Raw genomic sequence first — 14,764 nt, forward strand, 5'->3', positions numbered from 1 at the left:
AGTCAAAAATAGAAAATGCTAAGATAATTTTATAGTGAATCTTTCAGTACCGGTTTCGGTCATTTTGAGACCTTTTCAACTGTAACGATTAAATAATTAAATTTAGAAAAATTAGAAAAATTAGAATATTTCTATAGTAGTGTTCAGATATGAGTGGCATTCTGCCTTTCTCTGACTCCCTTGTTTGCACTTGTGTGTTCGGGGTCGTTTTCTAAATTTAATTATTTAATCGTTACAGTTGAAAAGGTCTCAAAATGACCGAAACCGGTACTGAAAGATTCACTATAAAATAATCTTAGCATTTTCTATTTTTGACTTGTTTTTTTATATATATCAACTCGTGTGTTCCTTTCCACCCTTATACATATATATATATATATATATATATATATATATATATATATATATATATATATATATATATATATATATATATATATATATATATATAATCAAATTAAGCAACAGGATATCAAGTAGTGATACAATACGACCGTTTCAAGCACCTCCATTCAATTGAACAATGCAATCAATACATCAATTTAAATGCAGTGCCATCTTTAGCTTTAGAAATAAATGAATAGAATTTTAACCATTCGGACACATTACTGTAATGTTTCTAAACTATTTTAACAGAGTAAGAAGATGGAAAAAATTAATGTTATCGATATTGTAGCTAAGAAAAAAAACTACACTTCCAAGAATCGCATGAAGCCTATTGGAGTGATAGTGTTGTAAAGGATTGTAATTCATTTCTAATTTCATTTATCTCTTTATCAACTATTAAATCTAAGACCAGAAGACAGTGTCCTGTTTTGAATAAAGGACAAGAATGAGTTGACAGCTCATGGCTAGGTGTGGTCATAAATGTTGTACGTATTCCTTTTCCTCTAGACAGAAAGAAGACATTAGGGTAGTCAATTAGATATAAAGTAAGTGTCCAAAAAAAGAGGCTTAGTAGTGTAAGACTTTAAATCATGATGTTGATTACCAGTTAAAGGGGCCAGGCGCAAAGAAACCAAAGATGTTAATACAGAGGAAATTTTATTATGGGGCACGATGTGTGATTGTTTATAAACAATATTGTTATGTCGTATAAAAAATATAATTTAAGATTGTCAAAAATGGTATCATAACCGAAATAGGTAAAATGTGTGGATTTATCTATTATAAACATTAAAAAGGAAAGATTACCGGAGACTAAACAGTATGCCTATGCCTCAGTAGACGGTAAATCTGCAAAATCTAGGTTTTGGTACAATCAATTTAGGCAGATAAAATTTTTGGGAGAAATACATTTGAAGTGGACAATTTGTCAAAACATGTTTGTAGATCAATGATTTCTTTAGATACACCAATAACAATTACATCATGTGTGGCAGAATCAGTGGTTTATTTCTCAATGTCCCTGGATTTAGCTATAACGAGGGGTAGATTTTTACCTGATGTTTTCTTATATGGTCCTTTAATGTATGATTATGTAAGGAACTTTGCTTTTAATATCCGTCACAACAAATGTCCAGAATGTTCTATGTGGATGGCCAGATTTTGTTCGACTGCAATTATGGGGAAAGACACACAGGCCAGCAACCGATGGGATCAAACAACCATAATGCATCTTTGATTGGCCTGAAGTTAATGGAGCATAGAAACATTGCATTTATTGCAGTCAACTCATCTGTTTTTAAAATGTTCTACAGTTTTGTACATATACATTGTATTGTATTCTCAAAGCATTCTTCTATTTTAGAACAGTGACTTGTTTTGTTATACGGATCTCGTATATATGAAGCTATAGCAAATGTATCCCGTCTCTCCAGCCATAAAATTCAAAGCCAGTTGTCTAAATATAGAGGACTTGTGAAACAGATTAGATACAATGAAGTGTTTTATGTATACATATATTAATGGTTGTACATGATCTTATGAATGAGTATCGCCATAGTAACAAAGCTAAAGCACACAGAGTAAAGTTGCTCAGCACAGATTGACCTTTATCTCTATTATGCATGCACGCTAAGTTTTGACTTTCTAGAGCAATTCGACTGTTTACAACAGTGCTTGGAAGGAAGGTGTGTAGCGTGTGATCGTCACTTTGACCATGATATAGAGAGTTGAGCAGAGAATCTGCATCAAATTTTGTCAAACGTTTGACGATTCCTGCTCAGAGGGCCATAGAAAGTTTTCAATAATATTTCATCGTCCCTGACACAATCAAGGACATCTTGTGCAACTGAAACCCGCGTGTCCTTTTGGTCTGCTGAAAGCAGTTCTGGCACATATTTGGCAGACAGGCGTCTGAAAGCCAAATCTTCAGTGGTAATGGCCCGAACCGTGACTAACCTGCTCATCCTCTGATAATTCAAGGATGGTAATTCGACGGTTTACCCACACAACTGCACGCACATCAGCAATTTTTTTTCTCAGTTCTGCTCGTTGCAGATCTTCCAGAATGTTCGTCAATATCGACATTTTCGGCCATACTTAAAATGTCTGAACCATTCTTACATGTGTGTGTGGCTCATACACTCCTCTCCATACACTTTCTGCAACTTTACGTAAGCTTCCAAGCACTGCTGTAAACAGCGGGTATGAGCTAGAACATAAAAAATTAGTGCGCATGTACAGCACAGATTGAGATCAATCTTTGCCAAGCAGCTTTTCTCTGCGTGTTTTTGCTTCGTTACTATAGCAACAGTCCGGATACTTATTGATCAGACCTCGTATATAGACACAAACTTGTGTACATATATAGTTTTGTTCAGCAGAAATGGAGTCTAGAAGTGAAGTATGGTTTTGGAATATATGTGGTGCACTGCTTTTGTAATATATCAGAGTCAAGACGTATATTTAACAATATCTGTATAAATATATACGTGTGTGTGTCTGCGTAGCACTTATACACGCATAAATCTGTCCGAACGTGGTTCTTTAAAATAGAAATTGTGAGACACTCATGGAGGTCACTGCAGAGTTTCATAATATTTTGTGCTGTAAATATGTATACCATGTAAAAATTGATATACATGAATGTTATTGATAAAATGTGTTTATATTTTGTTCCATAGATGTCGTTACTGTCATGAGAACATGGCCACCGTGAGACTGCAACCATGTGGAGATCTTGTTCTCTGCGAGAATTGTTCTTCTGAAATGACATTTAAGAGATGCCCCGTGTGTCGAGAATACACACTCAGTAAAAGAGAATTTGGTAAGATAATCTTTGGGGCTCTGTTTGTTGTCTTGTTGACCTTATTGTGTGGAATAATGTGCTTCAAGCTTTCGTGTAGACCCAGGTACTTCATAATGGGACAGATTTATGATAGGTGTTCCTGGGGTCTTTTCTTTGTGAGAGTATATCTATCACTACATCCACTAAATATTGTCTTTATCTAATTTTAAGATGTCACACTTCAAGATGTCTGTCAGGATACGTTGTTTAGGTACGTACCCTGAATGTCTCTTTAGATACGTACCCTGAATTATAAGAAATTAACAAGATTAAAAATCAAATCTCTAAGAGTATAAGTATAATGATCATTAACGTTGATTAAATATTAAATTTAGTATTGAACGGTGAACATCCGTTTGCATTTAAACAAAATATTGGTGTTGACATAAATTATAAAGATAGGAATTAAATATGAGTTCCCTGTGTGACTTGATCTCACAAATCCTTGTTTGTAACAATATATAATATACATTTGTTACATTGTTTGAACAACATTTACCATCCATATAGTCATTCTTTTTCTCACTCTTGTTAGATTTTAGATGATATTAATGCTAAAAGAGGCACAGTTTTCTGAGCGTTTCACCCTTTGGTCTTGATTGTTGCGTTCAAATTATTTAATGAAAGTTAGTCATTGTTATTTGACCAGGAAATGAATTAATCATTAGTATTTGGCAGTGGACTTGGTTATATCTTTCTTCGTTTGCTCATGGAACTACCATAATATTAGCTGTACTGAGACACAATCATATTCATTGTAATGAAGGTTATACGTTCTTTACTCAGATTATATACAATCTATATTGATATCTAGTATTGCACCGTCAAGCACAGTGCCATTGTATCACATATATACCTAATTATCATGATAATTAATAAGCTATAATTCATTAACTCTCTTACATTTGTATGTCTGAAATGTAAACATATTTTGTCATAGGAACATCGTGTACCCTCACCTTACATTTTATATCTTGTTAGGGATCATGTTGGGGAAGGGTGTATGCAATTTGGCTTGTGGAGATGATTTTTAGGGGACAGATTGTGTGCGGGCTGGAGGGTATGCCCATAAAGGACATATCTTTATGGGCTCAGTTTCACTTAATTAGAGAGGAATGTTGATTAGTGAATTCTAGAGATGAGAGGACAGTGCCATGCCATGCCATGATTTATAAGAAAAGAAAGACGAAGCTAAGAGAAAACTGTCATCAAGTGTTAATTAAACGAGATAATTGCAACATTGTTAGAATATTTAATGTGTTTTTAGAGAGAGAGAGAGAGAGAGAGAGGGGTGGATTTAGAAATGTTAGTCTGTTTTATTGTGGACATATTGGGCTATTACATGAGACCACTGTAGAAAGTACAGAAATATTGATCAAAACCATAATGGTCAACTGTTGACCAATAACGACAGGAATTGAATGTCTCACAATAACAAGATAGAGTTTAATAAAAATAAAGATAAAGAAAGTTTATTATTAAATGTAAAACTTGGAAATATTTATTTCAGGGGCTCCAAAGTCTGAGGACAGGTGTGTACGAACAGAGGCTACATGTCAGGAATTAGAGGCTGCATCTCAGGCAATTGCTGAGTATAAAATAATAGTTCCCAATTGATTTCTGTAAGGTTTACTTCCCGGGAGTATATTGTGCTTGAAAGAATAACTGAAAACAGCTTCCTTTCCTAATTTCCAATTGAACGATTATCTGAATAATAATTGAATTAAAGATATCGATTTACTGAGAGTTTATGAAATACCCATTGAGGTTAATGCTGTTGGTAATAATGTTCAAATTAGAAGACACAATAGAGTTAATATTGTCATTTGGTCACAGAACTCATCATCATCATCATCATCATCATCCTCCTCCTCCTCCTCCTCCTCCTCATCATCATCATCATCATCATCATCATCATCATCATCGTTTAACGTCCGTTTTTATAGTAGCATGGGTCGGACGATTTCACTGGCAAGGCAGTCGGCTGCGCCAGGCTCCAATGTGATCTGGCAAGGTTTCCACATATGTATGCCGTTCCTAATGCTAACCACTCCGAGAGTGTGGTGGGTGCTTTTTACGTGCCACCGACACAGGAGCCAGTTGAGGTGGGAGCTGGCATCGACCACGTTCGGATGGTGCTTTTTACGTGCCATCGGCACAGGGAACCAGTCAGGCGGAACTGGTAACAAACCACGCTTGAATGGTACTTATTACGTGCCGGTCAGGCGGCACTGGCATCGGCCATAATTACAATTTCCATTTTGATTTATATCTTGTTTTGATTTTGATTTGTGATTTCTGGTTTTTGGTTTTACTGGACTCAAAGGAATTGAATGTCTCACAACAAGACAGAGTTTATTTAAAATAACGATAAAGAAATTCTATTATTAATTCTAAAACTTGGAAATATTTATTTCAGAGTCTCCAAAGTCTGAGGACAAATGTGTACAAACAGAGGTGGCATCTGAGGAAATTGGTGAGTATTAAATAACAGCTGCCAATTGATTTCTATAAGTTTTACTTCCCCTGGCCATATTGTGCTTCAAAGAATAACTGAAAACAGGATACATTCCGACTTTACGATTGAAAGATTAACTGTATAATAGTTCTATTAAAGATATCGATATTATGGAAAGTTTATGGAATAACCATTGAGGTTAGCACTGTTGGTAATAATGTTCAAATTAGAAGACACAATAGAGTTCATTCTGTCATTTGATTACGAAACTAATAATGCTGTTTAACCCTTAACTTCCAAATTTTTATTCATACTTTTTGGCTTTGCCTGGTGTCTCAGGAGTTAAAAATCATATATAGTATTTCAATTTTCTTCATATGTGAATTATTTTGGAAATTATGATAATTGTTTCGATAAGTCCCAAATGGGGATCTCTGAGAAAAAGCATATTTATCCTTTTCTATTCAATTGCAATAATAAAGATTTTAGTTTTTCTGAAACTATAGTATCAAATGCGAATGTGTATGAAATATCAATGAATGATATAGAAGGGAAATGCAAAAATAAAAGAAAGAACTTTTCAAAACAGTCGATATTTTGTAGTTCAAAAGTTGCGATTTATGATAATTAAAGTTAATAATGACAAATTTTGACGACTATATATTGTTAAACACATCTCTGCAAATGCAATGTAAGCAAGCAATTCACTTAAAATACAACGAACAACCGGCAGTGAAACTATTTTTATTAGATTCTCAAATGGGGCTCATGGCAGGCCATGGGTTAAGTGTAAGCAGGAGAATTATGATTTTGTTTGTTTTTCATTCTTACTGTTTATGGATAGGCAGTTATTGTTATTGTTGTTGTTTAGGCAGATGTCTCTCATAATCTAGCAGAGTTACAATGAAATTTATTCCAACTGTGAACATAATATCTTTTTTCACTGAAAGTAAATCTAGCATTACATGCACTAAACGTTGTCTTTGTCCAAGAAGAAGACTTTGGTTTCCTGCTGAGACAACCATTGTCTCACTCTCTTCAGGATAAATATTTGCTGCAAGATACAATACAATAAATGACATCGTCCTCATCATTTATCATCTGATTTCCATCCTCCTATCAATTGGATGGATGGATGGATGGATGGCCACTATCCAAGTCAGTTCTTATTCAGAATTACTACCCACCGTCATTGGTTGAGGAACACATCTCACTACAACATTCCGACTTTTCCATGGTGGTATGTCTTTCCAAACACCAACCACATTCTACATTTTATTGTACCCAAAAACCCTAGAAAGATTGTTTGGTCTTCAAGAATATTAAACTTCCATTTCTAACTTATGCAAATAAATATCAGACACATTGGCAGAAGAAACGAGAGTAAGCAAATTAGAGAAGAGATCCTTAAGAACCCTTATGAGGTTACTAGGAAACTGTTTGCAGATACTAAATATGGTAGGGGAAAATATACTGAAAATGGACTGGATGGCCATATACAGGAGACCTACAGTGACCCAAAGTGAGATCAACCATTCCTACTTGTGGAAAGTTTGAAATTACCATCGAAAGCAGCAATCATATATTTCAGCTTGGTTGATTTCAGCAAGAGGAAAGAGCGCCCCAGAAGGTGTTTGTATACCATATAAAGACAAAGTGTACAAGTACTGTACGCAATTATGTTATAAGCTTTAGTTTCCATTTAGAGTGTTATAGCATAAAAATGAACTGTTGATGCCTGGTGCAAGGCAGAAGAGTTTAATTAACAAAAGAAGCTAAAGTAAAATTTATTGGTCAATTCAGACCAATTTCAATCCAGATTGTAGATGACAAGATTTACATGGATTTACTTGCTAAAGGGATCAGCTACATATCTACAAAATCCTGTCTATAGAACGGAAAATGTCCAGAAGGCTGACATCTCCGGAATTTGTGGGTGTGTGGAACAGGCATTTTCAATCTGGGATGCACACAAGACAGACAGGAGAGTAAAAAGGAGTTGAATGTTGTATGGTTTGATCTGGCTAATGCTTCTGGTTCTGTACCACTCAGTAGATAGCTCCAATCAGTTGATGAAAGGAATGGACTTCTTTTATATACTGGAAAATATTATCTGATGAAGAGCTGCTATAACAATTTCAAAATGCAGTTCATGGCAGAAAATTTCACAACAGAGTGGGATCGTCTTGAAATTGAAATACCTGTAGGTTGCACAATATCGGTCATTTGAGCTTGTTATGGAGAAGCTACTTAGATCAGCAGATTGATCAGAAGAAATGGCTCAAGTGAAATCACCTGAGAAGGCATTAATTGATGATATAACAATAATAACAAGAGAGTAAAATGATATACAAATCGTCCTGGATAGACTGGATGGACTAATTACTTGGTCAAGAGTGTGGTTTAAAGCTAATAAGTAATACAGTCTGTCAGTTGTCAAAGGTCATCAGAAGAAGTTCAAAATAGCAGGTGAAACCATGTCAAAGGTTGAAAAGAAACCTGTAAAATGTTTAGGACAATGGTACACTACCTCATTGTCCAATAAGAGTAGAGGCATTGAGATCATGGCAGAAAGAGAGGATGGGTTATAAGCAATAGATAGGTGAGGACGTCTCGGAAAAAACAAGATTTGCGTCCAGTTTGATCTATATCTCCGTCTTGCGTATATATTCTTGAGCATCCGTTCTTGTGTACCATTTCAGATATTTTTCACCGCCATAACGTGTGGATAATTAGTTATATGAAGTTAATGAGGTTTGTACAAATGTAGAGTGTAGCGTGTAAAATCTAGCATGCATTAATTTCAACACTTCTTATTAATAACTGCACTTTTTGATTCCATGTAAATTGATAACTGAATGTTCAAAGAAGACTTGTAATGTGACTAGTAGCGACCTTTTTTGAAAATGAACAAAATATGACATCGTGCAGAAAAAAGGGTTTATTCCCCAAGGGCGAGAATGCTGACATGGTTGCTATATTAGGTGATGACACTCCAACTTTATCAACTGTGCAAAAGTGGACAGTTGAATTTAGGAGGCGAACTGAGAGTATTGAAAAGGACCCAATGTCTGGACGTCCTGCTACTTTCACCACCGAGGAAAACATTTAACATTTTCACCGCATGGTGATGGATGACGGGTGATTGACTATAAATCAAATAGCCAATGGTATTAGCATTTTCCGTGACATATTTGAGAATATTCTGCACTAGGCATGACAATGGTTTCTGTTTGGTGGGTGCCACGTCTTCTGAGACCTGATCAAAAGCACACTAGGCTGATCACATTCTTCTAAAATCCGACATTGCTTGAAGCAGACTCAGCTGAATTCCTTGAACCATTCTTAAGCTACGATGAGTGTTGGATTAAACACTTTGAGCCTCGGACAAAAAGATAATCCATGCAGTAGAAACACACGTCTTTACCTGTTCCAAGGAAGGCCAACATCGTTTCATCTGCATGGAAGTGGATAGTCTCAGGTTTTTGTGATACAAAAGGCATTGTGTTTATTGACTAATTTCAGAAGGGCTCTACCATCAATGGGGGGAATTGTACCATCTTACTGAAGCAGTTACAAAAGACTATCGAGACCAAATGCCCCGGGAAACTAATGCAAAGGGTTTCGTATCATCAAGACAATGCCCCAGCACATACGTCCTTGCCTTCAATGGCTGTTGAGCATGGCCCTGGTTTTGAACTAGTTGATCACCTTCCTTCTTCCCCCGATTTACCCCCTTCTGACTATCGTTTGTCCATCAACTTTCAAAAATACTCGGTTGGGAATCGTCATCGTAATGATGATGAAATTATATCGTCTGTTGATGAATTATTTTAGCAACAGGATGAAAGCTTGTTCACAAATGAAATTCATTCAAGAACTAAAACACGAATGGAAGAAGTGTGTGGACCTCAAGGGGGACTGTGTTGAAAAATAGACTTCATTTGGTCACATTCTATGTGAGTGTATTTGTCATCGTATGAAACTCTAAGCGGACCTTCATATGTTGGATGCCTTAATTAAAAAAAGAAAATTAGAAAGGTTAGTCTATTGTGTGGTGGACCTGAATATTGAGCTAATATATGGTACCATTGTAAAACTTATAAAAATGTTGAGCGAACATTGAAGATAAGAATATCTTATGATAAGATATACTTTATTAATAAATATTAAGAGATTCTACTGTAAAGTGTAAACCATGGAGATATTTATTTCAGGTTTTCAAAAACTGGATGAGAGGTATCTCCTAAAGTTGGCATGTCAGTTAGGAGGCAATTGGTGGAAAGTTGGTGAGTAGAAAATAACAATACCTAATTGATTTCTGTAAATTTTACCTTCACTTGAGCCTTTATGACTGAGAACCAGTTGCATTCCATTTGAAATGTTAACTGTAAAATAATTCTATTAAATATATTAATGTAATTCAGTAAAACTTGAGGTTAGTAAGGTTGGTAAACTGGATAAATTGATAAAACACAGTTGAGTAGATATTGTCTTTTGGAAGAAGGGATTAAAATATATTGTTGTTTAAGGCTAAACAGATGATCGAATGACAATGTTTTTGCGTGTTTTACATTTTTACACAGTTTATTCCTTGGTATTTTGAATGAAGCAAAGGTTACAATCGGAATAAGTCTTGTTTATTCCATCGTAAGACGTTGAGTTAGGTTCTTCTTAGGATCATTGTGTAAAAAGCAGATCATTTCAGCTCATATAACAAATATTAGAATGTCGTCTTAATGACATGACGTATGTCTCTAGATGCTTCCGTGAAAGACTAAATAGAGGACACTGATGAATCATATCATATTCTCTCCAGCCAAGAAGAGAGAATTCTTCTAAGGGAATTTACCAGAAAATGAATATTCTCAGGTCAAGCCAAATGAGGTGACCTCTCTCACTGAAACTGATATAATAATAACAGAATAGGCTCAGGAGAATTGGTCGAATCTTGAGTTCATTGAGAATTAGTGAGAAGAATTATTTGCAGAAGACTGAATTGGGATTGAATTTGACTCGGAATTATCGACTCTTCAAATATGAATGATTATTCGATTTTCAGTGTCCTGTTGGTAACTTTTCAAGGTGATAGATTGCAAAGAAAGACTTTCCTGACCCTTTGAATTTTAGATCTGGGCATACTGAGGAGGGGGTTGATTCAATGTATTCAACCTCATTCACTAAAGGATCATATTGGGACTTAACACAACATTTCAAAACACAGGACCTGGGTTACTCAACCAAGTTGGAATTGATGTCTCATTTATAGATTGTCTGGAATAAATGGACATTCCTCGATGGGTGGGGGTACAATAGATGCTGTAGAAAACAGGAAGCAGATTGAGTGAGGTCCATGTTTCACGTTTAGCTTTTGGAGTGGCAGGCAAGTTCCATAGCTTTCCAAAGAAAACTATTGTATCATTCACACTGTCCATTTATGTTGGGATCATATGAGTATGTCTTAATAAAGGCAATAATTTTACTGTGAAACCATTTTTACAAAACCTCTGACATGACGCAGCAGGATGTATCGAAATGCACATCACCAGGCATACTGGGTGTCGAGAATATTCAGCAAGGACACTCGATGTCAGTTGAAGTATTAATCTCTATGCATGGAAGAGCAACACACTTCTAGTATATACATCCACCATTGTTAAAATGCGTTCATTATGAGCAGCATAATTTTACTACGAAGCCATTTTTTACAACGCGTAAAAACGTTTTTTTACAACGCATTTTTTACAGCAGCCTCTATCTAAATGCACATCGCTAGACAAAGTGAATATCGAGACTATTCAGTAAAGACACTCGATGTTGTGTTGAAGTACTAATCTCTACGCATGGAAGAGCAAAAGGAAATCTAGAATATTCATCCACCACGGTTAAAATATATTGATTATGAGCAGCAGACAGAAGCAAACCTTTAAAATATAAGTCAATTCATTCGAATGATTGGGACACTTTCACTGAATGCATATTAGGTTTTAAAATGTGGGGGTTACATTCATCACAGGTTGTTCACAGGGAAATCATTGTTTTGATTTCATCAAGTGATTCTGGAATATTCTTACTTTCCACATAATCATACATTCGTGTCATGCCTGGATGACAAAGGTAGTTATGCAGTTCAGCAATTTGATTGGAACTGACAACAGAACAAAACAGAAAGCAGACATGTCAGAAATATTCTCATTTCTTTTATTTTATGATCACATTTAACATCAAACATAAAACTAAATTCTTTTTTTCAGCAGTAAAAAGGGTGAATCAATTTCAGCTTAGGAAGCGCTTGTAATGGTGTAATAAACTCTGTGATTGGGGAGGTTTCTTTCTCACTTTAAAGATGTTTTAACTCAGAATTCTGCGAGACATTTGAGAAAAGAATCAATAGGCCTTCCTCCCTGATTTACTGATGCAACTATTGCAAAACCAGAAGCATCTCTTTCAACACGAATGGGTCAAGTTTCATCTTAGCCACAACTACTGAGTCTTCGACATCTTTCTTCAGTTGGTGAAAAGGTTCAAGTCCAGCTCCAGAAAAAAGGAAATATATTAGTTTTAATTTTAACCTAAATATTACATATCCACTTTAAATGATATGAAAAGTGGACATGTTATGGTCAGTTTGTGTCTTCAGGACAATGCTTATGATGTCCCCCTATGACTGTAAACCTATTGCTATTAAGTCTCGTTCTTACAATAAATCATATCAAGATTCGTCAAATTACAAGTCCGATATCTCCAGGCAGAAAAGATTATTAAGACTTTTTCAAGTTGCTGTTTCTACCAAGGAATGCCATAAAAAATGAATGGTTGTTGATTATTCTCAGAAAGAGAATCGATTCACCAAACACGATGTGAATCAACAACATTGAATTTCTGATGAAATCAATTATAGGTTCTTGTGTAGGAAGCTGATAATTAATTTCAATTTAAATCACCATACTGGAATGACTTCTTACCACATTGCTTCAATATAAAGAAGAAGCTTAATAGAGGACACTCAACAGAACCATATCACTTATTATCGTTAAATATCTGTGTTAATCCAGCAGACTTAAGTTTAAAGGCGTTCCAAGTGTGACGTCTCTGTCTTTTACATAGGACAACATCCTTAAATGGTCCTTTTTAAGATGACAAGTTGTAGTTCTAGTGACCGGTAGCTTCTCCACTGTCCAGTGTCCATCTGGATGTGGATCACACTTCACTCACATGTAGGGCTTAATTGTCCGTAAGTGAATGATGTCGATGTTGAATAAGTTCTGTCTACTTTCCTTCGACCTCTTTACAAATTGTGGCTTTGATCCAGTGAAAGATATCGTCATTATGTGCCATGCATCCAGAGAGATTAAGCCAGTGTCTTCCATAATTTGTGTTGTTTACCTAACAGTTTATATTAATTAGTCAGAGCAGGTGAGGCATCACACTCACAAATGACTTATTTCAAGCATTGAACATGTCAAGTACACATTTTCTAGTATGATGGACAAGCGATTAGAATTTTACAGAAAAGGATAGCAAGCTTAAGCAACCATGAGGAAACCACGAATGAGATAAACCCAATTGGTCACACATGAAAATCCAACTGGAAAGTCTTAAGATGGTTTCTTCTGATTGGAAATTATTTGGGAGGTGCCTGAGAACTCTAGCCTTGTAACCGTTCTAGAAATACTGTGCTGAGAAAATGAATGGATGAATGGACTGAGTGGTGTGTCTGTTTGTCGTCGATATTGATTCTTTAGGTTCTGACACACTTTTGATTAACCAAACACTTCTGAAATCTATTTTCCATAAATTTTCGCAAATAAACAATGTCTTATATTTTTCAGGTTTCTTCACTATTTTGTATTTCTCTATCGATATAGTTTTTTGTTATATTTATAACAACAACTTTTATATTATTGTTAATGTTTTTCCTGTAATTTCTTATTGTTCTATCTTCAACAGGCATATTTTTGGGGATTAAAAGTATCCAACTGGGAATTATCCGGCATGACTTTTCTGGTAATGTTCAAGAGCAGAGCTTCCAGATGCTGCTCTACTGGTCAACACATTGTGATCCGCAGGAAGTTACGGTGGATACATTGAGGGCAGCTCTTGTGGAAGCTGAGTGCTTAACTGCACTCGAAAGTCTATCATTACTTGAAGAGTGAATTGTTGCGTAAATGTTGTTTAGTCACCAGATCAACCATGACCAAACAATGATCTATGATCAAATGTCTCCCAGCCATGACCATCCTGTCTTTATTGCTAATGTAGAAAACTCAGAACCACATTGTCCCACTTGTCCTACCTTAAGATGATGAAGTGTGAATTTTGGTAAATTTGGTTATTATTTCTAGCAGATCTGTCAACCAAATAGAGACCACTTTACTGGTTTGGCTCCCTTGTAACCAGAAATTACATTCTGAAATAAATATAAACTTTGAAATGTTCAATTGTTGTTGTTGTTATTGTTGTGCATAGAATCACCTCCCTAAACAATTCCATTGCTTTACAGAGTATTTTAATAACATCTGACATATTCATAGATATCCTTAGCCTTGAATAGAATGTCTGGTATATATATATATATATATATATATATATATATATACAAGGAGTGGCTGTGTGGTAAGTAGCTTGCTTAGCAACCACATGGTTCCGGGTTCAGTCCCACTGCGTGGCACCTTGGGTAAGTGTCTTTTACTATAGCCTCGAGCCACCCAAAGCCTTGTGAGTGGATTTGGTAAACGGAAAGTGAAAGAAGCCCATCGTATATATATATATATATATATATATATGTGTGTGTGTGTGTGTGTGTGTGTGTGTGTGTGTGTGTGTGTGTGTGTGTGTATGTTTGTGTGTCTGTATCTGTCGCCCCAACATTGCTTGACAACTGATGCTGGTGTGTTTACGCTCCCGAAACTTAGCGGTTCGGCATAAGAGGCCGATAGAATAAGTCCTGGCGTCGATTTGCTCGACTAAAGGCAGTGCTCCAGCATGGCTACAGTCAAATGGCTGAAACAAGTAAAAAGAGTAAAAGAGTATATCTATCTATCTATCTATCTATCTATCTCTCTCTCTCTTTC

At 35.6% G+C, this 14,764-nt stretch overlaps 1 protein-coding gene across 3 annotated transcripts in view; it reads left to right on the top strand.

Annotated features, from left to right (window-relative positions):
• LOC115231471 (serine/threonine-protein phosphatase 6 regulatory ankyrin repeat subunit B) overlaps window positions 1-14,131 on the top strand; it is a 53,339-nt gene extending 39,208 nt beyond the window's left edge. For all 3 annotated transcript variants that reach the window (XM_036500095.1, XM_029801488.2, XM_036500096.1), the window contains exons 9-12: window positions 3,069-3,211; window positions 5,652-5,708; window positions 9,908-9,979; window positions 13,641-14,131. The gene's annotated coding sequence lies outside the window, so the exon portion shown is untranslated. The remainder of the gene's footprint in view (window positions 1-3,068; window positions 3,212-5,651; window positions 5,709-9,907; window positions 9,980-13,640) is intronic.
• Window positions 14,132-14,764: the final 633 nt, after the last annotated feature.

The sequence above is a fragment of the Octopus sinensis genome, unplaced genomic scaffold (assembly GCF_006345805.1).
Source record: "Octopus sinensis unplaced genomic scaffold, ASM634580v1 Contig18587_ERROPOS139327, whole genome shotgun sequence".
Classification (NCBI taxonomy): Eukaryota; Metazoa; Mollusca; class Cephalopoda; order Octopoda; family Octopodidae; genus Octopus; species Octopus sinensis.